Source organism: Heterocephalus glaber, unplaced genomic scaffold (genome assembly GCF_053883595.1).
Source record: "Heterocephalus glaber isolate CG9 unplaced genomic scaffold, H.glaber_assembly_v1.0 deba00001565, whole genome shotgun sequence".
Lineage (NCBI taxonomy): Eukaryota > Metazoa > Chordata > Mammalia > Rodentia > Bathyergidae > Heterocephalus > Heterocephalus glaber.
The window spans coordinates 83,329-109,777 of NW_028258352.1; the positions used below are offsets into that span (position 1 = coordinate 83,329).

The window sequence follows — 26,449 nt, forward strand, 5'->3', positions numbered from 1 at the left end:
CTTGCCAACACTGATACTGTCTGTCCTTTGGACTACAGCCATCCTAGCAGCTGTTGAAGTTTTCTGTCTCCTTGTGGCTTTGATTTGCATAATGCTTGATGACTGATTCTCTTTTTTTTTTTTTGGTACCGGGGTTCAAACTCAGGTCCTTGCACTTGCGAGGCAGGCAGCGAAACCACTGAGCTAAATCTCTAGCCCATGATTGATTTTCTTAATGTCTAATGATGTTTAGTATCTTTTCATTATTTTTTTTGGCCATTTGTATATTCTCTTTGGAGAAATGTCTTTTCAGATCATTTGCCCATTTTTTAGTTGAGTTATTTGCCTTTTTTATTGAGTTGTAAGAGATCTTTATATATTCTTTTTTTTGGTACTGGGGATCAAACTTGGGACCTTGCACCTGTGAAGTAGGCAGCAGAACCACTGAGCTAAGTCCCCAGCCCTATATATTCTTAATAGAGCCTTATTAAATATATGATTTGAAAATGTTTTCTCCCATTCTGTGAGTTATCTGTGCACTTTGTTGATAGTGTGCTTTGAAGCAAAAAGTTATTAATTTTTGTGAAGTTCATTTTATCGAGTTTGGTTTTGGTCACTTCTGCTTTTTAATGTCACATCAAAGAAAACATTGCCTAATAAAAGTTCATGAAGTTTAACATCTATTTTTAAGAGTTTTGTTGTTTTAGCTCTTATGTTTTGAAGTGATTTTTGTATACAATATGAGGTAGGAGTCTAACTTCATTCTTTTGCATGAGGACATCCAGTTATCCCAGCACCATTTGTTGAAAAGAGTATTCTTCCCACATTGAATCATCTTGGTCTTTCTTGATGTTGAAAATCAACTGCCTCTAAAGTTAGGAGTTCATTTCTGAGCTCTATTTTTTTCTTTTTATTTATATAGGTGCTCCTTGCCAATACTGCATAGTGTTGATTGTTACAGCTTTGTAGTAAGTTTTGAAATTTGGAGTTCAAATCTTCTTTGTTCCTCATTTTCAAAATGTTTTTGGCTATTCCAAGACCTTGAATTTCCATTTGAGTTATAGAACTAGCTTGTAAATTTCTGCATCAATTTGAGGAGTGTTTCCATTTTAATATTAAAAGACTTAAAGTACATGGGATGTCTGTCCATTTACTTATTCAGTTTCTCAATGATGTGTAGTTATTAGTTTGTAACTCTTCCATTTTTTCTTGTTTATATTTAAATATTCTGTTATTTTTAATGCTATTGTAAATATAATTATTTTTCTAATATATTTGAATTGTTCATTGCAAATATATAAAAGTATAATTGATTTTTGTATGTTGATCTTGTTTTTTGCAATTTTGTTGAGCTCCTTATTAGCTCTAAGGGATTTTTTGTTGTAGATTCCTTAAGATTTTCTACATACAAGATTCTGCATCTGTTAATACAGTTTCACTTTCATACTAATGGATGCTTTCTCTTTGTTTTTCTTACCTAATTGCCTTAACTAAAGCCTCCAGTGTAATGTTGACTAGAAGTAGGGAGAGTAGATACATCTTTGTCTTATTTCTGGTCTTGGGGGAAAGTTTTCAAGATTTTCATCACTAAGTATGATGTCAGTTGTGAGTGTTTTGTAATTACCCTTTATCAGTTTGAGGAAGTTCCGTTTTATTCCTAGTTGTTGAGTGTTTCTTTTTTTTTAATCATGAAAATTTGCTCAATTTTGTCACGTTCTTTTTCTGGATCTATTGTTCACGTGGTTTGTCTTTTATATTACTAATATGGCGTATTACATTGACTAATTCTCCTTTGTTAGGACAATCTTGAATTCCTGGATTAAATCGCCTTTGATCATGGTGTGTAATCCTTTATGTATGTTCATTAGATACATAGGATTACTAAACCAAAGGTTATACACAGATATTTATCTCATCTTGTCACTGACATTTATATTTTTATAGTGGGTTTTTATTAATTTTCAGAGGTTTGAAATTTTCAAATAGTTTTTATCTTTTTTTGTGGGGTTTTTTGGGGATTTTTTTTGGTACCAGGGATCGAACTCGGGTCCTTGCGCTTGCAAGGCAGGCGGCATTCAAATAGTTATATCTGATTTCTATTTAGGTATTCTGGCTTTGTATGTGGGCTCAATGAGACCTTTCCTACCTCAATCAAATATATTATCTTCTGTATTTTCTTCTGTCCTTATATACTTCTTGTTTTCTTCACTTACATCTGTATTCCTTCAGAATTCATTTGTGTAAATAGTATGAGTGGGAGCCTATTTTTGGACAAGTGCTTAGTCAGTTTTCTGAGTGCAATTTTTAAAAATGAAACAATCCATTCTTCATCCTCAAATTAGTAATATCATCATTATTATAATCTAAATTCTTCTATGGCTTTGTTGTGATCCATTGATCATCCTTCTCTTCCTAAACCATGCTGTTATAATTATTATACTTTTCTATTCTATTTTAATATATGACAGTCAAATTCTCTTTCAGTGTTTTCAAATGTTTTCTTCTATGGAGAAGAATCAATTATTGTAAATCTTCTGTAGAGCAGAATCAATGATTCTACCAGATAAATTTCGGGATAATTTTACAAGGAATTTGTTCATACTTGTAATTCTATTAAGGTTTTTGTTAGAATTGCAACATATTTGTAAAGAATATACTGTTTCATTAAAATTATTTGTATATAATTGTATTATTTTATTACACAATGTAATAGAATTTAGAAAATTCAGAAGATATTAATGTGAATTTAAAATTCCATTTGTAGTAGTTCCGTAGTCATTAGGTTTTACCATAGGCCGTCTATAGTACCAGGGGTTGTGCACCCTAGGTTTTCTGAGGATGCCCATACCATGTGGGAACTCTCTGGATTCAAAATTAAGTATGAATATACTTATTTAGGACCAAAAAAAAGAAATCATCATATCACTGAAGGCTCAGTGATTCAAATCTTGTCTCTGGGATCCTTTCAGTCAGCTTTCAGAACAGCCTGTTTTAATTCACTTTCTGGTTGTAACCTGCCTTCCCCTCCACACCTAGAGCACTACAACTTGTGGCACTTGTGAAGCCATGGGGTGGGGTGGGAGAGGCTGGACTCTTAAGCCTCAGGTAAGTAAACCCACTTCTGAAGGGCAGACTGACAGTATTTTGGGGTCTTGTTTTTTTTCCCCTATTTGATGGCTCATGGCACAATCAACAAGAAGCTAGCCAATTTGCTTGTTTAAATCCTTAGATTTTGGAGAAGTATGAATTAAGTATTCAGGACCTAGTTAGACAAAAATAATGATTTTGTACTGTGTGTGTGTGTGTATATGTAAGCACTAGAGAGAGGGAAAAGGAGAGGCAGAGGCATGGGGAGCAGAGCCCGCCTGCTTCCTGAGTGAAGCCTTGCTGGGATGTGGTTTTCCTCCCAGGCCAGGACCCAGCCCAGAATAGTGTGGCTGCCTTGCTGATAGAGGTCAGCAGCTCCCAGGAAGCACAAAAAGCAAAGGGCTTTGCACTAAGTACATAGTTGGTTATTATTACAGGCAGGGGTGGAAAATCTTAGAAGATAGCTCTATCTGGGGGACGAGGTCAGTTTCAGTGTCTAACTGACCCTGTGGACTCTGATGTCACTAAGGCAGCATCAGTGTATGCTTTTGTTAGTGGAGGGACTGGATAAGTTAATGATACTTGTGGGTTGTGGGGGCTGAGAATGAATTTGAAACTCATCTTCTGATATCCTGAAAACTAGTCTACCCTCACTGTCATTTTCATCCTGCAAAGTGAGGATGATTCATGCTGACTAAGAGTTAATATGTAAAGGTCTTTGGAAAAGAAGTTCTCTCTCTGTGGGTACTAATTATTTAATAGCGTGGAGATTGGCATGTAGAGCGCGTCCTGTCATCTAGCAGAGTGGCTGATAATGTCCCAGTGTTCAACATTAGGGCAATTCATTGTGCAAAGGTCTGAAATTAGATGCTTAAGAAGCCCCACGTGGCAGAATTTAAAAGCACTGGTATGACAATGATAGCAGCTTTTCTCAGAAGTTGTCTGTTACATGGTTTCTGTTTGGACAGTATTCCCCACATTCCCTCAAAAGGCTCAAGATACTTTGACATCTCTTCCTAACTACTGTGTTTTCCAGCAATTAAGTGTTTTTTGGTTTTGGTTCCCTCTTCCATTGACTAATTTCTTATTAGAATAAAATATTTAGCCAGTAAAGCAGGAAGCCCATGTTTTAAGTTTACTTGAAAAATGTGACACCCTCCCACCAACTTTTAAGTAGAAAGCAAAGGTAAAGGCATATATTTGCTGTTTCTGCTATAGTACTTATTAACATGGCTCTTTTTGTTTCCTTACAACTCCATTCAGTAGACTGTATCATTACATGGTCCTTTTTTAGGGTAGCCATGTTCCACTTCCTTTAATCTTCCCTTTGCCAAGTGAGTTAACATGTCATGTACTGTCTAAACAGAGAAACCCTATAAACAGAGGAGTACAAAATAAACCATACCAAACTTTCATCTAAACTCTGGAATTTGAAATACAGCACTACATGCAAAGTGTCTTTTAAAAAAATTTTTTTAACTCATTTCAATTTTATTTTTCAAATATGTTAAAAATTTTTAAATGATTAAAAATAATGTTTTTGAGCACTCACTGAGGGACAGGGATAGTGATCAAGGTTTCTAGAAGTATTATTTTACTTAATTCTGATAGTGGCTCCTTGGGGTAGTTACCTATGTGGCTTTCATCTCATGGGTGAGGAAACAGAGGCATGGAGTGGTTGTGTAGCTTGCCCAAGGTCAGATAGGAGGTGGAGTGGACAGATGAGTGGTACAACCAGGATGGGAACACAGGCCACCCTCAGTGCAGAGCTCTTCCTGATAGAACATTTCGGCAAGTTTGGAAGTTATACAAAACAGTGACTCAAACCCATGTCCTAAAACAACTGTCAAAATTTCTATATTTCTTTCTACTTAATACAGCTAGATCTTCTAGCACATGAATCTTAAAAATATTATTATATAGTTTTATAAGTCTTCTAAATGATGTATAATGCTCTATTTAGTGATTGTCCCATAAATTAACTATTCCTTGTTCTTAAAAATAAGGTTGGTTTTCTGTTTTTGTTTCTTTCTATTATAAATAATACTTTAGAAACTATCTTTGGCCATCAAACTTTATGTTTTAGGGTTATATCTGTAGATTTGCAGATGTGGGAATACTGGATAAAGTAATGTGCATGTGGGGGGGGGCGTGGTATGCACTCGAGCACTTGGGGATTGAACTCAGGGCTTCATGTATGCTGACCAGGGCGTATACCACTGAGCTACTCTGAGCCTGGACATGAACTTTTTAATGATGCTCAGAATGTGCTGTGGAGTTACTTTCTATTTACACTGTGTGAGAGAATACCAGTTTAATTTCATTACTCCACTAATGGACAGGACCATGGGGGAAAAAAGAGTAAGTAAAAAAGAACCTATTTTTTGTAATTGTGCATTTTTTTAAAGTAGTTAGGCTGAACATTTCACATGCTTGCTTATACTTTCTTGCTTTTTTTAAGGATCTTAACACTTTTTTTGCTAATTTGTATGGTTTTATAATAAGATATAGTTGACATTTTTGTCAGTTATTTTTTCAAATCTATTGTTTACCTTTTAAAAATGAGTTTTTAGGATTGGGAATGTAGCTCAGTGGTAGAGTGCTTGCCTAGCATGTGCAAGGCTCTGGGTTCAGCCCCTAGCACCACCTAACTAACTAACTAAATAAAATGAATTTTTAAAAAAACATGCATCCACTTAACATTTTTCTACAGTCAAATCCGCCCTCCTTTATCTGATTCTTCTTAGTCTAGAGATCTAAGTTCTTCTCTTTTAAGGGATTTATTTCCTTTTAATATTTACTTTGGTGGATGATACAAAAAGTAGATTTAAACTGACTTTGCAAAAATAATACTAACTTGCTTTTTAACATCATATATGAGCATTTCTGTTGTTTTCTAATATTTTATAATTTCATCTTTATATATTCTACTTTTGTGTGTTAGATGATATACTTGATTACCCGTTTTATTCATAGAAGCTATTTCTGTGCTTTTAAGGTACCACATTGTGATAATTTGTGTCGATAGGCAGAATAAATTGTGTGAAGTAATGATTATGTGTCAGAATAAGGTGTTGGATAGGACCTTGCACACAGGAGACAGATTGTTCAGCCTTAATTAACTTCTCTGTCCCTTAGTCTTACTTCCTGTAAAATGGGAATAGTATTCGTGTCTGTTCTGTGATGTTTTCAGGTTGACAAAATAACAGCTGAATTGGCATACACATGTGTTGAAAAAGTAATGTATGTAGATGTGTATAGAGTATTTGAAGTACAAATATATATGATTTTATATACATAACATACAGTGAGTCAAATTTATAATTTATCCTTATATGACTTAAGAAAATTTTCATATAATCTTGGTATGCAGGGAAGATTATCTTAAGCCATGAAAGGAAACAATGACATATTTGACTTCATGTACATTAAAAACTTGGTACACTAAAAGATAGGCAAATGGCAGACACAAAAATTTTGTTGTGTACACACAACAAACATTTCTCAAAGATTGCTATCCACAAAAAGTGAAGAATTCCCACAAGCCAATTAGAAAAAGATAAACAAAAATGGGCAAAGGTTATAAGGAGGCAATTCCCAGAGAAATAGAATGCTGATTCAACCACAGTAGTAATCATGGAAATGCAAGTTCAAATGCTAGTGAAATATCATTTCCCATGCAGCAGATTGGCAAAAAATTGAAAACATAGACAATATTCAATGTAAAGAGGACATATGGAGATGAGCATTGGTAATCACAATTGATAGAAACAAAAATTAATAAAGCTTTTTTGTATGGCAAATTTATAAAATCTATCAAAATATAAAATATGAATACCTTTGATATGTCTTAGAATCTACTGTGTATATTTTTAAGTAAGAAAATATGGTACAGTCATATTTATGTTCAAGTTTGTTATTTATGTTAACAGACCTAAAGTACACAAGCATATTTTTATTTGTAAACACATAAAAACCCATTTTTAAAGAGTACTGGATGTGTGAAGTCAAGCTGTTTACTTCATCACCTCTGGAAAAAGGTGTAGAATGAGGGCAAGATCACTTTCTCGTCTTGTTAAATATACTTCTGTGTTTACATTTTTTATGGATCTGTATTTGTATATTTTTGTAAAATAAATCAGGAAAAGGGCACTTTTCCAGGCCTAAAGGAAAGGAGATTCTTGGGAGCAGGATCTCAAGTGTGGAAGCTCAGGATTGGGTAGGTAGATGTAAATTTTAGGAAGAGGAAACATTTAGGAGGCAGAGGCAGTGTATAAAAGTTTTAACTTAGGTTTTATGACGAGAAAAAGCAAAGAATTTGTTGAGAAAACTCAACACAAGAGGCTTGAAGGAAAAGCTATTTTATTGTTGGAAGCTGACCTCTTCCCAGCTCCTGGCCCTGTTTTCAGGCTTTGTGAGGTGTCCCCACTTGCCAGGCTAATAGATATTCCTAGTATCATTGTGTTCTGCTGGCCTTTTGGCCCTTTGTTCCTTATCTCTATTTTTAACAGGTGTTGTCTAAGGTTCAAAATAGCCCTTTGTCCAGTGTCTTAGTCCATTTTCTGCTACTATGACAGAATTCCTGACACTGAGTATTTTAAAAAGAGAAATTTGGATCAAGGATTTAGCTCAGTGACACCGCACCTGCCTTGTAAGTGCAAGGTCCTGAGTTCGATCCCCAGTACCAAAAGAGAGAGAGAGAAAGGGGGGGGGAGAAATTTATTTAGCTCCCAGTTTTGGAGTCTGAAAATCAAACATTAGGTATTCTCTGTGTTCTGCCTTTGGTGAGGGACCTCCTTGGCTATGTCACAGCTTGGCAAATGGCATCGTGGTAGGAGCACATGGGGGAGGGAGAGCACATGGTGAGATAGGAAGCCAGAGAAAGTCAGGGGCCAATTTGCTCTTTTTGTAACAACCCCTTCCTGTAGGAACTAACTGGAATCCCATGAGACCTACATTCATTACTTCCCAGGGTGGCACTCCCAACTGCTGAGCCACCTCCCACAAAGCCCCAGCTCTTAAAAGTTCTACCACCTCAACACCATCTCACTGGGGGCCAAGCTTCTAGCACATGAATCTTTGGGTGACATATTCAGATCATATCCAAACCATAGCATCAGTACACCCAGCAGTTGTCTAGAGTCTCATCAGACCAGGCAGTGTGCAAGGGCCTGGGGAGACAAGGGTGAGCGAGAGAGAGAATGTGCCAGCCTGGGGGACCTACACACTTATGGAGAAGGGACAGTAAGCACTGTAATGAATCATTGTGATTGTGATTGTGGCTATGCAGCTACCTTGGAGGGGGTCTATATTGGAGAGTTATATAGAGGGCTCCTTAGAAGGGAGGCCAGGGAGAAAAGGAAACCAGGCTGCCCTGAGAAGCTTGCAGGGGATGTCAGCATTTTCTATGAGGCTGCTCAATGAGACCCCTGCTCATATTCAGTCAATTCTCACCTCATCCTATATAATTCCACAGCTTCTGTCTCTCCTGTTTTATCCCCTCCTTTGTACCTCTATTCCCAGTCCTTAATTCCTTTCACTCGGGCCATTGTTTCCCAGATTTCAGTCACTTAATTCTTCTTTTCACAAGTTGTTGCCATAGCCAACTACCAATGCTTACTAAATTCCCTAAAATCTACTCACACAATTAACATATCTTAAAAGTAAATGCTCTGATTTACTGTAAATGAGAAACAATGAAAATGAAATTATGCCAAAATTTTTTAAAATGTAAAAACCTGTAAAGCAGAGCTCTTTAACATGGTTTAAAATGGATATCCTGGGTAGCTTTGATCATATGAGGTGCCATTTATGTGAGAGGAAAGAAATGTATTAGGTTTGATATTTAGCAAGCAGAAAATGATTCTGTTGTCAGTGAATTCAGGAAGGACACTGCAGGAAAGAGATAAGAGAGGGAGTGACTGCAGGGCATTTATATATTTTGTACTATTACAAGTGCATGAGGCAAGTATTGTAAATAAGTTTCTGAGCCTGGGGGCTTGAGGATCTCCAGGGTACCCAGCTCCTATGAGGATCTGTGGTAAGTCTCCTTCTTGATGAGGTCTCATTGGTGAAGGGGTTCTCCTGACTTTACCTGTGCTTCCTGGCAACCTCAGCATGGAGGAGGACCACAGAGAGGCAGTGTAGCAGCTTTACTGCTGAGGGATTTGGGCATCTCCTTGGCCAAAAAAAGAGGGGTGGGCTCACCTGGTGGGTCTAGGGCAGGTGGAGGGGTGATCAACAGAGCCCTTTGTGAGGATCCAGTCCCAGTGTCAGTCTTGCAGTGCAGGAACATGAATCCCCATGGACTTGCTTTTCCTGCCATAGTGTCTCGTTCCCTTGCTTTGCTGTTTCCTCTATCTGTAGATATTTTCTCTCCCTTTTCACCTAGTTCATGCTTGTTACCCTAGGATGTCACCTGAAGCCTTTTCTTCTCTGGCTTGGCCATGTCCCTTCTTGCATCTTCACTATTGAGCTCTTACATTCGTGTGGCTAATTGGTAGTTTTCTACACTGGACCCTGAACCCCAGGTAGGGAGAGATGGGATTTGTTTTTACCCATTCCTGTGCCTTGTTGCCTGCCACAGTGCCTGAGATACAGGAGGTGGTCCAGACACATTTGTAGAGCAAACAAAAGAATGAAACAGTCCTCAGACATTTGATTGTATAAACAAGTGAATTCCCATGACTGCTCTCAGGCCTGACATTTACTCTCCCAGTGCAGCAAGGCAGAGGGAATGAAGAGAAGAGGTCCCGGGGTGGAGGTGAAGAGCATGCATTTGAGCCAGAATTGGGAGCTAGATTTTGTTCTGAAGAACATGAGAACCCATTGGAGGATGTTGAATAGAGGAGTGATAGGATCTGATCTATCTTTTAAAGGGATCATTGTCATTAGTGTGAAAAAAATTAGCTGGGCAGAGGTAGAAGAGTGAGCAGAAAGATAGAAGTGAATTAGGGGGTGGTGGCTGCATCTGGAAAGATGATCCAGGTGGATTTTGGATCTGTCTTGGAGGTAGAGCTGATGGTGGTGGCTGTTATGTTTATTGCTCTGCTCAACTCTCTTAACTTTTTGTGAGAGCCATGCTGTTTCTGAGTTTCCCACCCAAAGCCACTACAGGTGTCCCTCACTCTGCCCTGACACCACAGCTTCAGCAGCAGCCACTAGCCAACTTCCAGCCCACCTTGGCTATCAGGCCCATTCCTTTTGTCATAGATAGTACTGAGCTGCCACCAACCACACAGGGAAGTGATACTCTTGCCTACAGGATAGAGCCTAACTCCTTAACCTGCCACTCTGAACCTCCACAACATTTTTCCAGGGCTGTTTTGCACTACATCCTACAGTGCTCATCCATTGCTGAGTCACTCCAATGCCCACACCGTGGTGTTGCTCCTTGCCTGTGTCTACACCTTGTCATTGGCCCTCATCTGCTTTTGAGTATGCCTTTCTCATCAAGAATGCTCATTCTTATAATTTTCACAGCTCAATGTTCTGCCTATCTCCAGAGTTACATTGGTCTCCTAGGGTTACCATAACAATACAGAATGGGTGTCTTAAACACTAGGAATTTTTTGTTTTTGTTTTTACTGTACTGGAAGCCAGAAGTCCCAGATCCAGCTGTCAGCAGGGTTAATTTCCTCAGAGGACTATCTCCTTTGCTGGCAGAGGGCATCTTCATGCCGTGTCCTCATATGGTCTTCTATCTGTGTGTGTCAGTATCCTAATCTCTTATTATATGGAATTATTTCTTATTATATTGAATTAGGGCCCACCCTAAAGAACTTATTGTACATTAATTACCTCTTTCAAAATCTCTTCAATCATGGTTACATTTTGAAGTACTGGAGATCAGGACTTCAACATATAAATGAGGGAGGCACAAAATTTGGCCCACAACAAGAGTCTGACTTAAATATTATTTATCCTTCAAGTATCCTCCAGTGACATGCATCATAGCCCATTAGTGGACTTCTTTTTTTGTTTGTTTTTTGGTACCAGGGATCAAACTTGGGACCTTGAGCTTGTAAGGCAGGCAGTGTAACCACTGAGCTAAATCCCCGGCCCAGTGGACTTCTTTTTAATGCTAATCTCTATCCTTTTGTATTCATTCATTCATTTGAAATATCACCACAAGACCATCAAGTCTAAATTCTTGGTCTATATTGTTCTAAGTGCTCACCACACCAACTTTATCTGCTGCAGATCACCCTGGCCATTTAATTTTTCATCACCCATCAAACAACGTTTCTGACCACTTCCCATACATACATTGATCTAGATACTGTGCCTAAATGGAAAAGTGAATCAGATTTGCCACTTACAATGGCCAAATTGATTTGGAGCAATATGATATTTGCATACCCAGTCATTCAAAAGAAGGCAATAAATGTAAAAAAATGGATAAAATTCTTGGAATTTAGAGACATGTCAAATTATTTCATTGTGTTGTATGTATGAGGAAATGATAGTCAGTTAAGGTTATAAAGAAGAAGCAATATTAAACTTGGGTTTTGGGCTGGGGATTTAGCTCAGTGGTTTTGCCGCTTGTTGCGCAAGCACAAGGACCTGAGTTCCCCAGTACCAAAAAAAAAACCCCAAAAACCCCATAAACTTTGGTTTTGAAGGATGAATATGATTTGTTTGTATAGTAGGTAGCCTGTAAGTTTGGCCTCTTTCACTTAGCACAATGTATTTAAAATTCATCTATAGCAATAGTTCATTCTTTTTTAATTTTAATGTTTTATTTTATTTTTATTTATTTTAATATTTTATTTTTTATTTCATGGTGTTGAGGATCAAACCTCATGCATGCTAAACTCATGCTGTACCACTGAGTTACATCCATAGCCCTCTTTATTTATTTTTATTTACTTATTTTTATTTTTTGGAAAGCAGAAATATTTAATCCTTTCCCCATACATTAGAACTTGCTTTATCCTCAGGGCACAGTTTGACATGTGCATGTGCACTCAGGATTCACCTCATAATGAGCTCACTGCAGGAGAGAGAGTGGAAATGCTAACCTCTGGTTAACGGTCACTCTGAAATCTAATACTAATTCTATCTTGTGACTTACTCCAAATTATTCTGGTTTTTTTTTTGGTACTGGGAATTGAACTCAGAGACTTGCACTTGTCAGGCAGATGCTGTACCACTGAGCTATATTCCCAGCCCTCCAAATTATTAACCATAATCTTTTTTTTTTTGATGCTACTGGGGATTGAACTCAGGGCCTCCCACATGCTAGGCAAATGTGCTACCACTAAGCTGCAGCCCCTCCTACCATAATCTTTCTTTTCAGGGGAGAGAATTATTGATACAAGTGCCACCAAGAAAGAATCTTTCCCACCATAATTGCAAGAGAGCCCAGCGTTCTCAGTCAACTCACCCTCCAACTTCCATAAACATGCTGTTTGTTGTGCTCAACGTGCACCCAAGATTTCCCTTTCTCCTGATACACTGTGCCACCAAAATCTCTGAATTCCCTGAAGCTCAAAATTCCAAGTATCACGCCAATGCCAGGAGTCAAACCTGAAGATAAAAGCAGAGATGTTCCCCTCTGCCAGTGCTAGGTTTCCTCTTTGCAATAATAATCATCATCACAATAACAATAATAAAAAATCCTGGTTCTGCCATTCAGGAAAAGGATTATCCCTCCCTTTGCCAGTTCTTTCCCCACTTCCCTCCTCAAGGGTGGCTCAACTGAGAGTGTCTAGGGGTGCTGTGGAGGCCACTTGGCACCTGCCCTCAGTAAGCATGCTGGCAGGAGGACAAGATGAAAATGGGAAGGTGCTTGCACTTAGGGTCCCACGGGTCCTCTAGGAACATACCACTGACCTCAGAGCACCCTAGTGCTCATCTTGAGTCCAGGAATCATTGATCCATGCCCTGGCCCTGACTGAGTTCCATGACAACGAGGCTGCATCGGGGGAGGGCTCTTTCACAGTCTGTCAGTAACTTGCTCACCATGTCCATGTCCATGCTGCAGCCAGAGGCCTCTCACCACAGCCCAGTCCATTCCAGCCAAGGTAAGAATCAATGTTCCTGATTCTCCTGTGTGATCCCAGTCACAAGAAGCAGGTTGCAGGCCATGAACTGCACGCTCAGTACACTGCTCATCTGCCCAGTGTAGACACCTACGAGCTCACTGGAGGAGCCATCTGCGGGCGCACTACCGCATGTGTTCCGGAGGTCCCAGACGTACACTGAGTTGTCCATGGAGGCAGAGGCCACTAGGCCACTGTCAGGGCTGAAGGTGAGGCTGGTGATGCTGTCTGTGTGGCCTCTGAGCTCTTTAAAAGGGGTTCCGGAGGCCAGGTCCCACAGTTTTAACCACTGGTCCTCACCAGCAGATGCCAAATGCTTCCCATTGGGACAGAAAGCCAGAGAGAGCACAGGGCCATGGTGGCCTGTGAAGAGCCTCACTGAGTTCCCCTGCTGGGCGTTCCACAGCTGGACAGTCTTGTTGGTTGAGCCTGTGGCTAAGTAGAGTTAGGGTGGAATCTGACACAGTCCACATCTCTCAGGTGTCCTGTATATATCCTCAGTGGGTACGTCCGATTGAAGGACCACAGCCTGGCGGTGTGGTCATGGGACCCACTGGCAAATACAGGCTGTACGGGCTGATGTCCAGGTCCCACACAGGGTAGGCATGTCCTTGGTACAGCACAGTGTTGGTGAAACTCCCCAGATCCCAGTACTGGATGGACATATAGCCCTGTTTATGACACTTAATAATTTTACATAATTGTGTAGTACAGTGATGCTTCAGCCCATGTGTACATTGTGTAATGAGCAACTCAAGGTAATAAGCATAGTTATCACCTCAAAGACTTTTCTTTGTGGTAAGATCATTCAGAATCCTCTCTTCTGGCTATTTTGAACTATACAATGCAGCATGAGTAGTCACCCTGCTATATCTCTTTGATATAATGATTTCATTTCATAGTGGGATTTCTGGATCATATGGTAGTTCTGTTTTTCACTTTTTTTGAGAAATCTCCATACTGTTTTCCATAATGGCTATACTAATTTACATTCCCACCAATAGTATGTAAAAGTTTTCTTTTCTTATATCCTTGTCTGCACTTATTATCATTTGTCTTTTTTTCCCATTAAGTTTATTGGTACATTTTAGGTATACAATACAATTACATTCATCATTGGGCTCTTGTACCTTTGCATGATGCATCTTGGTTCTTACTTTTTCCCCATTCCCGTGCCCTCCCTTTATCCCCTCCATCCTTCCCTATTTACAAAGACTTTGTTTTCCTGTTTTTCCTTTTCTCATATTTTTTCTTTTCCCTTCTTTCCTTTCCCCTATCCCTTCCACTTCCCCTACTCCTTTAGATGTTTTCTTCCTATTTCACAATATCAATTATACATTTTGATTCTTATTTACACTTTTAGTTTTTCACACCAGAGAAACTATTTGGTATTTACGCATTTATTTGCTATTTACCTATTTATTTCACTTAAGAGTATGGCCTCACTGTGCATCCACTTAGCTATAAATGTCTCTAGTTTCTCATTCTTTTTTTTTAATGGAACAGTCACTTTTTTTTTTTTGGTATCGGGGATTGAACTCAGGACCTTGTGCTTTTGAGGCAGGTGGCAGAACCACTGAGCTAAATCCCAGTCCCCTAGTTTCTCATTCTTTATGGCTGAGTAGTACTCCATTTTATTTAAAAAAAAAAAACACCACATCTTTATCCAGTCTCCAGTTGATGGGCATTTGGGCTGTTTCCAAGTTTTAGCTATTACAAACTGTGCCGCTATAAACATGGGTGTGCATATATCAACATGGTGTGATTCTTTTAAGTCTTTTGGGAAGATACCCAGTAGAGGAATAGCTGGGTCAAATGGGACTTCCGGTCCTAGTTGTTTGAGGTATCTCCATATTGATTTCCACAGTGGTTGCAGCAGTTTGCACTCCCAGCAACAATGGAGAAGTGTTCCTTTCTCCTCACAACCCCACCAGCATTTGTTATTGGTTAATTTTATGATAACAGCCATTCTTTCTGGGATGAGGTGAAAGCTCAGCATTGTTTTCATTTGCATCTCTTGAATGACCAGTGATGTTGATTATTTTTTCATATGTTTATTTGCTATTTCTACTTCTTTGTCTGAGAAATGTCTGTTCATTTCAGATGCCCATTTTTGGATTGGGTCTTTAAATTTGGGAGGTCTGATTTTTTTGAGTTCTTTATATATTCTAGATAGTAGTCCTTTGTCTGAGGAACAGCTGCTAAAAATGTTTTCCCACATTGTAGGCTGTCTCTTAGCTCCGTTGGTGGTTTCTCTTGTAGTGCACAAGCTTTTTAATAAGATGAGATCCCAGTTGTTGATTCTTTGTGCTAGCTCCCGTGCTACTAAGGATTTGTTCATAAAGTCCTTTCCTATGCCAATCTTTTGTCTTTTTCATAATAGATATTCTAATGTGAGTGAGGTATTATCTCATACAGGTTTTGATTTACATTTCCCTCATGATTAGTGATGCCTGTTTTTCATATATATGTTACCCATTTGCATGTCTTCTCTTGAGAAATGTCTATCCAGGATTTTTGCCCATTGTTTAATCAGATTTTTTTCTTTTTGCTATTGAGTTAGTTGCTTGGGTTTCTCATATAGTCTGGATATTAATCCTTTTTGGGATGCATAGTTTGCAAATATTTTCTCCTTTATCAATTGGTTCTTTTTTCTTTCTTTTCTTTCCTTTCCTTTCTTCCTCTTCCCCTTCTTTTCTTTTTCCTCCTCCTCTTTCTCTTCCTCCTCCTCCTTCATCTTCTTCTTTGTCTTCTCCATCTTCATCTTCTTCCTTTCTCTCTGTCTCTCTCTCTGCTCACAATTGAACCAAGTCATCACATATGTTAAGTAAGCAAAAGCTGTACCACAGAGATATAACCCCAGCCATTTTAGCTAGTTCTGGTGCTGCACCCCTGTAATCCCAGCACTCAGGAGGCTGAGGCAGGAGGATCACCATGAGTTTGAGTCCAGCATGGGCTACATAATGAGTTCAAGGCCAGCCTGAACTGCCTAGTAAGACTCTGTCTCAAAAAACCAAAAACCCAAACAAAACAAAAAGGACATATATATACATATATATTCCCCAGTCTTTTCATTGCTCAATAGTAGTTTGCAGTTTGTTTATCCACTCATCATTGAAGGTAGTTGGGTTGTTTCTGGGTTTTGCTGTTATGAGTCAAGGTACCATGAGTGGTAGCATTACAGACATTTGTGTGAATGCAAATTTTCATTTCTTTTGGATAATGAGAAGTGGTATTACCGGGTTGTATAAGAACATGTTCAAATTTTTAAGAAAGTGCTACACTGCTTTGCAAAATGGCCACACTATTTTCCATTTCTATCAGCAATGTATTAAGAGTTCTAGCTATTCCATATCCTTGCTAGCACTTCATTTTTTAAAAAAAAATTTATATTAATATATATGGTAATATTTCTTTGTGGTTTGTTTGCATTTTCTCCATGACTAAAGATGTTAAGCATCTTTTCATGTGCATATTTGCCATTCACATATCTTCTTTGGTGAAACATTTGTTTAAATCTTCAACCATTTTTTATTGAATTGTGCATTTCTTACTCTTATGATTATTTTATTTATTTATTTATTTATTTAGGTTTTTTGAGAAATGGTTTCACACTGTAGTTCAGGCTGGCCTTCAACTTGCAGCAGTCCTTCTGCCTCAGCCTCTGAGTGCTGGGATTATAGGCCTGTGCCACCCTGCCCAGTTTACTTGTGTTTTATTGGGTTTGGTTAGTTCTTTATAAATTCATGAATCAAGTTCCCTCACAGTTTTGGGTTTATGCAGAAAATTCTCTTCCAGTCTCTGGCTTATCTTCATTTTTTTGGACAATGTCTTTAAAGACCAAAAGTTTTACATTTTGATGAACTGTAATTCATGAGTTTTAAAATTTATTGTGTAGGTCATGTTTTTATAGTGTATCAAAGAAACCTTTGCCTAAGTCAAACTCATAAAGATTTTGTCCTGTTCTCTGCTGGATGTTTTCTAGTCTTAGATCTTACATTTAAGTCCAGGATTCACCTTTCACATTTAATGTGAATCAGACACCACCCCACCCCACTCCCATAGAACCAAAGAGAAATGAAATAGAGTCCTTCCTCTCAGGTCATCTAGGTTGGTGGGTAGGGAACAAATGAGTGAATAGAACATTCCTATTGTATAAAGAATGCTGGTGAATTTGTATACAGGGTGCAGTGGACACTCACTGTGGTTGTCAAAACAGGGCTGTTCCCCAGAGAAGGGGACCAGGAATTGAGACTACAGGACAGCAGGAGTTAGGTAGGCAGGAGGACTCAGGCCTGGGAAGCCTGTTGTTTTGGGCTTGCAGTGGCCTTGAGGAGGCTTGCAGGCTGGATGATAAATCATTGCACCCTAGCAGCTGCTTGGCATTTGCTATGCCTGAGGGTCTGCCTATGTGCAAGGTGGCTGGTAGGAGTAGGCAGAGGGGAGCAGGGGCCATGTGTGCAGCACTCAATCTTCCTTATGCCAGAACAAAGAGGAGTAGGGGGTGATTATGTGGCATAGCTCATGTCCTGATCTTTGAAGGGCAGGGGACAACTCTTTCTTCATCGACAGTAAGACATGTCTGTGTCATAAAGAGCCCATCCTTAAGGGGCAGCAGCCATGGTGGTGTTACATAACTATTTCTGTACCTCACCAAGGGTGCAGATCACATAGTGGTTGCAGTACTTGCTGTTCCTTGTAGAATTACTCCTGAGGACTGTGCAGTGAATGTGTCATAACAAGGTAATCCCAGGAGCAGCCTGCAAAATTATCCTTCATCTTTGTGGTTCTTGTGTATATTTAAAACACAATACCAAAAGCATTTGATGCTGAGGAGAGATAGGGCATATTGCAGGCACTGAATAAATTAACCCTGCAAAGTACAGCAGTTGCTTTCATTAGCCAGTTGGCACTACAGGAAGATAGCTGAAGCCCGTGGGTTAGAAAAGAAAATTTCAGGAATGTGAGAACAAAAAAGAAATCAGCTGCATTCAGTGATTTAACTTAATCCTTTAACAATAAAGAAATCCAGAACTCTCTCAGTGCTCAGAGCAATAGCAGATTCCCACAATGTGTGTGAGGGTATGGACCTTCCCTGTTAAATGGGGGTGGGGAAGGTGTCCCCCATGACTCTGGGTACCCACGGTGACAGTGCAGATGTGAGTTAGATCCCAGGAAGAGGCAATCCAGATTTTGTTTATGCATCCTGTGCACCTACAGAAGCTCCAGCTGAGTTCTATCTTCCCCTCATTTCTCCCTGGTGGTCCCAAGGAGTGAATTTAATTAACAGACTCAGCCACCATGCAGGTTCTCCCTCCCGTTCCTGACCAGGACATTTTCTGGCATGGTTGCTGCCATTGTGCCTACTACCCACAATCCTGCAGATACCTCTCCACAGCTTTGGAGCCACAGATGGAAACCTGCCCCTGACTGGCTGCTGCCTCTACCACTCTGGGCACTGTCACTGCTATGTTGTTTTTATTTTTATTTATTTATTTAGGTATCAGGGATCAAACTCGGGTCCTTGCACTTGTGAGGCAGGCCGCAGAACCACTGAGCTAAATCCCTGGCACTTCTATGTTATTTTGTAACTTTGAGGGGTCAGAGTGGCAAATCTTCAGTAAGCCCCAGAAGGCACAGTGAATATAGTAGGAGACTTCAGAATTTCTTGAGGAAATAGCTATTTTAGTGTTTTCTTGATGGCCCTAGTCCTACCTGCCTGTTTTTCCCTAGGGTGAGAGTTCTTCTGGGAGGCTCTTCAGTTCCTCAGACATGCAGACAGAGTGCTGGACCCTTGCCACTGGCTTCCTCACACACCTAGGTCACAGATGGTTGGGTCCAGTTGAGACCCTCTACTCTGAACTCTTCAGGCTTGCATGACTTAGGTGCTTTTACAGAATATAGTAATGTCATTGTATAAAACCCATTTCTACTCAATGGGAGTCCCTTTGTGAATTTATCAGAGATCATATGACTCTGATGGTATCATGTTAAAAGAGAAGACTGCCACCTTAGAGCAGGAAGCAAGATGAGCCAGAGTCGAGCCTTATTTTTTCCTCCTGTATGCTAATGTTCTAGATTGTGCCAAGCTCAACATTTACTTTTGTTATTAAATTGGTTGTCTCTATCAACACACAAACACAGTCAGAAATCAGGTGAGATAGCTTGCACATTTGTCAAGTGAGCCCTTCCTTGGCATCCTGAGGATACCCCACCTCTGACTTAGGATGTGGATGAGTGGAGAAGAGCTCGTAGAGATGAGCATGTATCTTTCAGAAGGAAGAGAGATTAGTTGTGATTAAAGTATTGGAGGGAAAGTGAGTCATTAGAGAAAGTCCGGTCTCCTGAGCTCAATTGCTGGAGGGCTTATTTCCCTCCGTGATGGTGGAAAAACTGAATTGGAAGCGGGTTTGGGGGCAGGGTGATTCCATCATTCCTCCTTTTCTTAAATTAAAGCACTTTTTGGTAAGGGGACCTGTGGAATGACCCTTGTGAGACGTGGTTTCTCTTGCAGGGCCTCATTTATGATATAGCTAGCATGTGGCATATGGGGGCTGCTTCTCCTGATTTTGCAGAGCTGTGTGGCTACTTCCTTGCTGCTATCTTCCTGTAGTCAGGAGGCCAGTGATCAAAGAGGAGGGCAATGGATGTGGTTAGGGGACAGGCCTCTCCACTCATGGGTGGGGCTCTTATCACTGGGAGTCCTCTCTTGCATCTGTGCTTCCCAGTGCTGAGGGCCAGGGTTTGTTGCCCTCTTGGGTTTCAGTAGTTCAAGTGCACAGAAGCCTGGTGGTAGAGGACACAGGGCTTTTGGTGGTGGTGGGGGGGGGCAGCATGCCCTGCAGTTCTTGCATTGTTCCTAAGAGGAAATAGAACAGAATGAGACAGAACTGGCTATTGCCTCAGAAGCAGTGCCACTGACCTCATAGGCTTTGCCACTTGTCCCATCTGTTTCAGGAACAATGAAACAGAAAAGGCTGGATAAAAAAGAAAGTACTCAGAGCCCATGCTTTAAATTCTTGGTTCTCTAAATGTGTGGTTACCATCAGCTTACACTTTACAAAGCCTTTACTAACATAAATTTATTATATTTCTAGTAAGATCTATCTGATTAAATCTATCTGGTTAAATCTTAAACCATGAAAGTATGAAGTATTATTTACCATGACTCTAAAACTGGATAGATATGAAAAATTTAGAAAGTTATCCTTCAGAAATAAATTCAGGAAGTTAGATGAAACTGCAGGTTAATTTTAGAGACTTGGTATTGAGTAATTTTAGGAACTGTTTTTTAAGCATGACTATAAATTAATGAGATTAAATTTATAATGTAAATAATTAAATGTCAACATATTTGTTGTCTGAGTAATAATCAGGAAGGCTCTATATCTTTATCAATGAATGGAGTTATGAACCTGAAAGATGTCTGGATCTTACTTTCCAATTATTTAGTGACATTAAGTCACATAAGAAAAGGACTGCCAGTGCTTTCAATTCTGTTTTGTATTTACCCATTAATTTAACACCTTCTTGGTGAGTTCCTCATATTGGCAGCATTCTGTGAAGGGACCTGCCTGCCTTTTAGGAGCTCCCTGATTTGGTGGGGCAGGAGCAGGGAGACACTTATATGCATGTCTGCTGTGAAAGGCAGGATCTAATATTCATTAACTAACATATGTTGAGCATCTACAGTGTGCCAGGAATACTATGATGAACAGGGGAGGCCAGGCCCTGCTGTCACCAACTGTATTAATTAGCTTTCAGTTGCAGTAACAAAATACCAAGATGATCAACTTAATGATAGAAAAGGTTTGTTTTGGCTCTTAGTTTCAGTGGTCTCCATCCATTGTCACTTAGTCCTGTTGCTTTTGGTTCTGTGGCAGCACAGTTTATCATGCCAGGAGGGCTTAAAGGAGGAATCTTCTCACCTTATGGTGGCTGGAAAGCAAAGAGAGAAGGGGCCAAGGTCCCACTATGCCCTTCAGGGCACACTCCCCAATGACCTTTTTCTCAGTGGGCCCCATCTCATAAAGGTCCTACCACCTCCCAGGAGCACCACAGGCAGGGACCAAGCCTTTGACATAGGCCTTTTAGGGACATTTCAGATCCAAACTGTAGAACCAACCTTCCATGGTGATGGAGAGAAAAATCAAAGACAGATAAATAATGATGGATAATCAGTGATGGCAATAGTCTTGGTTTGGTGATAAAACGGCCTGAAGATATAAACTGGGGGCTCTTGGGTGAGATGGAAAATCTACTCAAGAAAGTGGGAAGAGAAAGTCTCACAGAGAAAGTGCTCTTGAGGAGAGATAGGACTGAGGAGAGAGCTACTGTGTGAGGAGCCAGAGGAACACTTGGGTAGAGAGAACAGCACAGGCAAAGCTCTTCATTGGAAACTAGCTGAGCACGTTCAAGGAGCTGAAAGCTGCTTGTGTGACTGAAATATGTGTAATGAGTTGGAGCAGTTGGTGCCAACTTGCTGAGGTGGCACATCGTGGACTTTAGGGCTCGTGACAAAAAGCTTGGCTTTTCATTTTTATTTTTATGAATGGAATGATGTGATGTGATTGTGGAGCTTTTTGTTTGGTTTTTTTTTTTGGTGCTAGGGATTGAACCCAGGTTCTTGCACATGATAAGCCTGTACTCTGGCACTGAGTAAAAACCCTCAGTGTCAGGCTGGGGATTTAGCTCGGTGGTTTCGCTGCCTGCTGCACAAGCGCAAGGACCAGAGTTCGATCCCCAGTACCAAAACAAAACAAAACAAACCAACAAAAACCCCTCAATGCCCCTGGAAGCTTAAAAAATAATTTAAAAAACTTAATTAGATCATCATAAATAAAATGAAGTTTTACAGTTTTATGAAGATACCACTGGTTTATTTTAAAACTATACCTAGTTATGCCTGCTGCACAAGCACAAGGACCCAAGTTTGATCCCCAGTACCCAAAAAAACCAAAAACAAACAAAAAACTATACCTAGTTAATGTATATAATTTGGTGAATTTGAACATCTACCCTTTGCCATAATGATTGTCAAAGTAATGAGTGTATCTATCACTTTCAAAAGTTTCCTTGTGGTCCCTTTGTGTGTGTGTGTGTGTGTGTGTGTGTGTACTTTTTTAGGTACTTGCAGTTAAACTCAGGGGTGGTCTATTACTGAGCTATACCCACAGCCCTTTTTATTTTGTATTTTGAGACAAGGTCTTGTTATGTTGCCCAGACTAGCTTTGAACTTGTGATCCTCCTGCCTTGGCCTCCTGAATAGGTGGGATCATAAAGCATGTGCCACTGTGCCAAGCGGGAGTTCTATTTATAATTTTGTTTTATGTTTAGTATTTTAAGGAGCTGCCGTACTGTTTTCCATAGTGGTTGCACCATTTTATGTTCCCACACTGTGCAAGGGTTATACTTTTGCGGGCCGGGGATTTAGCTCAGTGGTTCCACCGCCTGCCTCGCAGGCTAAGGACCCGAGTTCAATCCCTGGTACCAAAACAACAAAAACAAAAACAAGAGTTATACTTTCTCCACATCCTTGCCAACACTCTATCCTAACACATATGAGGTGACATCTCATTGTGGTTTTGATTTATATTTTCCTGATGATTAGTGACATTGAACACTTTTTCACATATCTGGTGAAATATGTATATTGTCTTTGAAGAAATGTTCAGGTCCTTTGCCTATTTTTAATGTTAATGATTTGCTATTAAGTAGAAGTTTCTTACATATTTTAGAAATTAACTCCTTATCAGGTATATGGTTTTCAAATATTCTCTCCTATTCTGTGGCTTTCTTTTTCACTGCTAATTTTTTCCTTTGCTATAGAATCTTTTTAGTTTGTTATAGTTCCACTGGTTTTTTTTGAGGGGGGTGCTTTTAGTATATCCATAAAACCATGGCCAAGGCCAGTATGTGAAGCTTTCCCCCTTTGTTTTCTTCTAAGAGTTTTACAGTTTCAGGTTTTTTGTACAATCAGTCCTTCTTGAGTTGATTTTGTGTGTGGTGTAAGATAGGAGACCAATTTCATGCTTTTGTACATGAATATTCTGTTTTCCCAGCACAATTTGTTGAAGAGAAGGTCCTTTCCCCATTGTTTTTCCTTATGCCCACGTGTGTGTGTTTCATTAGCCTATATGTCTGTTATTATGATTTTTAAGTGGACCATTCATGATTTGTTTTTTTAGAAGACTCCTCTGGTTGTCAGTTGGGCATTAAATGTAGTAGGGAGCAGGGACAAAAGCAGAGGCAGAGGCTGATTAGGGGATGCCATGGATCCAGATGAGGGGTTGGGGTGGCTTAGATGGAGCAAGCAGTGATCGTGGACATCGCAATCCCAGGAGAGAACTACAGAGTTTTCTGGAGGTTTAGAGATAAGAGTATCAGAAATACCTTGTAAGAAACTCTTAGAATCTTGAAGGAGGAATAGAACATTCCTAGAGGGAAGGTCTTCAATGGGTGAATGCCCCAAGATGAGAACCATGAGGCTCTATGGAATTGTAGAGAAGAGCCTAGTTTGATGATAATACAGGGCAAGGGATCAGTATGGCTTGGCTGAGCCCATGGTTGAGCAGTTGTTTAATATGGTGGGTGTTGGGCCGGGGATTTAGCTCAGCGGTTTTGCTGCCTGCTGTGCAAACACAAGGACCCGAGTTCGATCCCCGGTACCAAAAAAAAAAAATGGTGGGTGCTATAGTCTGAATGTTGGTGTCCCACATAAATCTGTTGGAACCCAAAACCTGATGTGATGCTATTAAGAGGTGAGGCTTTGCCAGAGTTAATCATGAGGGTTTCGTCTTCATGAATAGGATTAGTGCTCTTAGAGATTTGAGGTAGCTCTCTTGCCCCTCCCACATCTGAGGTGCAGCAAGAAGTTCCCATCTTTTAAGTGGAGAGTGATCCCTCACAAGACACTGAATCTGCTTGTGCCTTGATCTTAGTCTTGGACTTCTCAGCCTCTAAAACTGTAGGCAATAAATTCTAAATTACCCAGTCTAATATATTTTGTTTTAGTAACCTGAAAGAACTAAGACTGGATAAGGAAGAGCAGCAGGCTGAGGATTAGGCACACAACCTGGACTGATGCTGCCTGGGAATATACTGGGAAGTTAGTAAACTTCTTTAGTTCATTGTTGCTGATTTAGAAAATGTGGATGACAACAACTGCCTTACAGGGTTGTCAGGAGCATGAGAGAAGAAAAATACTGAACAGTGTTCCTGGCTCATAGTTGATGTTGGTAAATGTAAGGTTAAATATAAGACAAAATGAAGGGTTTGTGGCAGAGAGTAACCAATCCTAACTGAATCTTCAGAAGTCTGTCAGGAGTACATGGAGGGATGAGCTCCAGGGAGGATTAGGGGCAGGTCTGTGCTGGGGCAAAGGCAGCGCTCCCACCAGAAACACTGCAGAAATCTGAACTGCCTGACTGGGCAGCTATGAATTTGAGAAATGGGAGCCTGAAGGCAGAGTTCAAGATGTTCCTGAGGTTTTGAGGAGAAGAAGAGAAAAGCTGTGATGACAGAAACAAGGAAGTCAGGGGCAAAGCTGGTTGCTGAGAGTCTGTTGTGGGCTCTTCACGGAGGCTGGCCATAGATAGGCAGGTGCCGTGAGGCAGCCCTCTCAGATAGCTGAGTATATAGACAGTCAAGGAGCCCTTAGGAAACCTTGTACTAAGGGAAGGTTTTCTAAGAGAGAGAAACTTGAGTTTACTTTGGAAGGTGGTATGGAAGTGAGCCAGGGCAAAGGATCTGGGTGGGTACTGTGGGCTTCCTCTATTTGCCTCTCCACCAGCTCTGTGCCAGGGAAGGCAACAGATCTGTGTTCCATGCCTTCCCTGAGCCAGTAAGCAGCTCTGGCTGGCACCTGGAAGGACAGAAGAATCACCGCCATCAAGGCCTTTCTTTCCCCAGCAGCCTCCCTCAATTCTCCATATGTGATTATTTCTCTGTTGAAAGCACAACTTCTTTATGTTGGTCCAGCTCCCTCTGGTCTCCAACTGCTTCCTCTCCTATTCCCTGCAGACCTGGGGTGAGATAAATCCTGGTCCTAGGGTTTTTCCAGCTTCCCTGTTGCTTCTTCAAACCCTGCCCACACCCTTGTCAATGGTTCTTCTCAGCTGTCCTCAGTTTCTCAGGAGAAACAGGCAGAGGCAGTGGCCTATATATATCACATGCCCAGAACTTCAAAAATATGGCTCAGGGTACTTTAAGTTTCTGGTTCCTTTCTACACTATAATTTTTATTCTTACTTCATTACTGTGTAAGAGACCCTTGTATACTTTTTCCAAAGAAAAGACTTGTTTGGGATTTTGTTCTGTCTCCTTTTTCCACTGCCTTAGCTCATCTACTCTTAATTTTTGATGTGAAGCCACATGATAGGTAAGGAAATACCTACTGGTTAGTGGCTATCTAGCTCTGTGGAATGCTGGCTTCTTGGTTCAGCTTTGGAGACAGAAGGATGTCGCTGACCAGTGATTCTGAGCACTTGGTCTCAATATGACTGCTCTATTAAAGCCTCTCTCTATGATCTGTTTCATATTTGTGATGGGCCCCCACCTCCATGTCTTACTCCAGATTATGAAGTGGTATGGTTCATGATGTACAAATGTTCTTTCCCATTAAGTTTTTGTTTCATCATGTTTTGGTTCTCCTTTTCTTCTAGTGATACCTGCAGTTGCAACCAGTGAGTTTTGGTTTGTAGTTTTTCTTCTTACGCTGTATGGAAATCTTTTTCTTACTTACCAAGAAAGAATCTCAGCTATTGGCATGACTTTTTTTTATCTGAAAACCACAGGAAATATTCATCTTTGAAGCATTTCCTGTGGCCCCTTCTAATGTCTGGATTCCCTTGGCTGCTTCCTAACCAGATTTGTAGCATTACCATTTTCATATTAAGTGGGAAATTCACTAGGTGCCTTCTGTGCCTGTGTAAAGAACCAGCATTACAGAACTCTCCTTCTTCCTCCACAGCAGATGTCTTATCCTTGGCACTGCTGACATTTTAGGCCAGTTGCTTCTTTGTCATGGGACTGCCCTTTGGGTTACAAGATGTCTAGCAGCATCTCTGGCTTCTACCCAGTAGCACCCAAGGTGTGAGCACCACAAATGCCTCTACATTTTGCAGTATGGCCCTTGGGGGCAGAATCACCCTGAGCTTAGAACCACTACCATTGAAAAAGTCAGAAACATACTCAACACATGTTCTAACAAGCTCTAGCTAGATATTTTCAACACGTTGTTCACTTACATTCTGTTTCCTGCTGAGTCCCATGGTAATTGTGCTATGTGCACATTCTTATTTTGTTAGTTCTCAGACTTGAATGCTTTAGCTTTCCACT

At 40.2% G+C, this 26,449-nt stretch overlaps 1 protein-coding gene and 1 pseudogene across 16 annotated transcripts in view; one reads left to right on the plus strand and one right to left on the minus strand.

Moving 5' to 3' along the window:
• LOC101705037 (cytospin-B) overlaps nucleotides 1-26,449 on the plus strand; it is a 394,241-nt gene that overhangs the window by 63,983 nt on the left and 303,809 nt on the right. The gene's annotated exons all lie outside the window — the stretch shown is intronic.
• On the minus strand, nucleotides 12,925-13,777 carry LOC106008285 (uncharacterized; annotated as a pseudogene).